Source organism: Ornithorhynchus anatinus, chromosome X3 (assembly GCF_004115215.2).
Source record: "Ornithorhynchus anatinus isolate Pmale09 chromosome X3, mOrnAna1.pri.v4, whole genome shotgun sequence".
Lineage (NCBI taxonomy): Eukaryota > Metazoa > Chordata > Mammalia > Monotremata > Ornithorhynchidae > Ornithorhynchus > Ornithorhynchus anatinus.
In genome coordinates, this window is record NC_041751.1 from 13164047 (window position 1) to 13167565 (window position 3519).

At 41.3% G+C, this 3519-nt stretch overlaps 1 pseudogene; it reads left to right on the forward strand.

Annotated features, from left to right (window-relative positions):
- The first annotated feature begins 452 nt into the window (after window positions 1–452).
- On the forward strand, window positions 453–574 carry LOC114807773 (annotated as a pseudogene).
- Window positions 575–3519: the final 2945 nt, after the last annotated feature.

The window sequence follows — 3519 nt, forward strand, 5'->3', positions numbered from 1 at the left end:
ATTGTGAGCCCCACGTGGGACAATCTGATTACCCTGTATCTACCCCAGTGCTTAGAACAGTGCCCTGAACATAGTAAGCACTTAAATACTATAATTATTATTACTATATGGTGGGAAGGCAGTAATCCTATTTCCTATTTTACAGAAGAGGAAATTGAAGACCAGAGAGATTGTACCCTATTTTTTATGGTATTTGTTAAGCACTTACTATGCGCCAGGCACTGTTCATACTGGGGCAGATACCAACCAATTAGGTTAGACACAGTCTATGGGGCTCACAATCTTCATCCCCATTTTACAGATGAGGTAACTGAGCCACAGCAAAGTGAGCCGTCTTGCCCAAGATCACCCAGCAGATCAGAGGAAGAGCTGGGATCAAAACCTAGGTAGTTCTGACTCCCAGGCCTGTGCTCTATCCCCTAGGCCAGGCTGCTTCTCATGACTTGTCCAAGACCTCTTTTTGGTTTTCTGTCCCAAATCAAGTGTAGCATCTATTTTAATCAGTTTAATATCTGATACATCCTTTACTGAACAAGCACTTAGTACAATGTTCTGCCAAGCATACACACTCAATAAATGCCAATGATTGATAGAATGATGGATGCCAGAATTGAAACCAGTAACTGGGTTGCCTGATTCCTAGTCTTAGGCTGTGCCCAGCAGCTCTCAGAAGCTGAAAATACAGATGGGCTTGGGGAACTGGTCACTTGTTTGAAATCCAAGGCTTTGTTTAGTAGGACCTGGTTTACAGAATTATTATTTCTTAAACCCTTACTCTATATCAAGCATTGAGGTAGATACAGAAAATTCAGGTCAGACACAGTCTGTATCCAACATGGGGTTCACAGTCTAAATAGAAGGGAGAACAGACATCAAATCCCATTAGTACAGATGATGAAACTGTGACACAGAGAAGTTGTGACTTCAAGATCACACAGCAGGCTAGTGACAGAACCGGAATTAGAATCCGAGCTCTCTGACTCTCGAGTCCATTCTCTTTCCATTAGGCTATGCCGCATCCTTCTTTCTCAGACCTGAGCTAGAGGATGGTAGAAAAATAAATATTAAATCAAAGATTCAGATGCGCTTGCTGTGCAACATTTGATTTACCAGGGCAGGCATAAAAGTTTACTCCACATTTTTCAAAACCCTAAAATACTTGAGAGAAATTACAGCATGAACCTCTGATAAATGCTTTGCAGTGAGCTTCGTCATCCACGCTACTACAATACACCAGCAGTAGAGTGGAGGACAAAATCCATTATCTCAATCAAGTTTATGCCCAACCTCTATAAAGAGAAACAGGAGAGACAATGAAGCTCATTTTGCTGGATTGTTCCCCAGGAAGAATGATGCATTCTCATAAGTGATTTTATCTCTACAAATCTTAAATTCGGTGGAAAAATACCCAGAGTGTGTTAACCCTACCAAAAGACAAAGAAACAACCACTCTAATCCGTCCTCGGGTCCTAAATCACCACAGCACTTTAGCTTACATATTCGATCGCCTTTATGGTGTATCCTTTTAGCCACCATACTGGCATCTGAAGAGAATTGCAACACAAAAGTCATCATAGTGGAAGGGAAGAAATTCAATGGATCCTTGTTGTTTATTGAGCCCTTATTATGCGCAGGGCACTGCGCTAACCATTTGGAAAAGTACTATATGATAGAGTTAGTAGACTCTGCCCAGAAAGACCTCAGTTGATTTTTTTCAATCCTTTTCCCCTAGAAGTAAATAGGCACGCAGTGTGACCTAATGGGTAGAGCAAAGGAGTCAGAGGACCTGGGTTCTAATACTGCTCTGCCACTTGTCTGCTCTCTGACCTAGGGCAAGTCACTTAACTTCTTTGTGCCCCAGTTTCCTTATCTATATAATGGGGATTAAATCTTACTTCCTCTACTTAGAATGTGAGTCCCAATGCTTAGTGCTTAGAACAGTACTTGGCAAATAGTAAGCACTTAACAAATACTATTAGTATTATTACTATTAAGCAGCGTGGCTCAGTGGAAAGAGCCAGGGCTTAGGAGTCAGAGGTTATGGGTTCTAATCTCAGCTCCGCCACTTGTCTGCTGTGTGACCCTGGGCAAGTCACTTCACTTCTCTGTGCCTCAGTTCCCTCATCTGGAAAATGGGGATTAAAAAGTGTGAGCCCCATGTGGGACAACCTCATTACCCTGTATCTACCCCAGCGCTTAGAACAGTGCTTGGCACATAGTAAGCGCTTAACAAACAAATACCACCATTATCAGTAGATTTTTATTTATTCAGATATATTCTTTCTTGCTAGTAAAACTATGCTGATTTATATTCAAATGAGGCAGCCCGACTCTAACTTCTCTTCAAATGTTTAGGGGCTAATGTTTGATTCTTTGGACCACATTTTTATTTTACAAAACGTAAAAGGGAATGAAAGCAGGGAGGGGTGTGTGCGTGTGCCCTCCTCCTTCCTCCCCCAAGCCAGTGGGAGGAGTCATGTCCAGAAATAAGGGACAAGGAAGGAGAGTGAGGGAAGAGGAGAAAATTATCACCATGGGAGGGTTGAAAGGGTGAGGTCCTTGGGGGTATTGGGATGTAAACTCGTTATGGGCAGGAAACATGTCTGTTAATTCTGTTGTACTCTTCCAATAACTTAATACAGTGCTCTGCACATAATAAATGCTCAATAAATATTATTGAATGATAGCATACTGTAACTGCAGGAATCCTGAACAAGACCAGATCAAAGAACAGAATTCACTCTTCTCCTTCTCCTCTGCTTTCACACCTCACTCTTTTCCTTTCTCCCCACTCCTTTCCTCTGTATGAGTGAGTGTGCATGTGTGTGTTTGTGCTTGTGTGTCATTGACAGCCTGGGAGCTAAAGAACTGAATCTGGAGATGAAGGGACTGTGTCAGTAGGGAGTGATTCTGATGACCTATGTCCTCTGCATCTTCTACTTCAGCTGGAGCTTCTCAAATTATCCCTCTATCTCTGTCTCTGTCCTGCCTTTTTCCTCCCCCCCCACCCCCTTCTTGCTACTCCCTTTCCATTTATCTCACACAAACCAGGAAAAGAAAATGGTGTGAACAAATGAGAGCTGTCTGCAAGTGTATTTACTGTCTGCAAGTCAGCACCTTTAAATTAGTTGTTTAAGACTTCCTTTCTAAGGTGAATCACAAGTGTGATGCTTTAATTTCTTTCCTTCTGTTATAAAAAATTACATCCCAATCAGCCGTGCTTTCCCACCAATTACCATGACCCCATCATGGAAATCTCCTTCAACACTGTTCTGTAATGTTTAGTCTTAAAATTAAAAGAACATTAGAAGCATCACCATGGTAATTATTTCTTTTGAGGTTGCAGTTACTGATAGTTTCTCCCATTGATTTGAATACTTTCATATCTTAAAGTTTGTGTTTAAATGATGTTTGCTCCCTGAACTCCCCAAATAATACTGGGATTAAGATAAAAATAATTATACTCATATCTCCTTTCCTAATTTCTACCTGTTCTATATCCTCTTAACCTGTGAGACC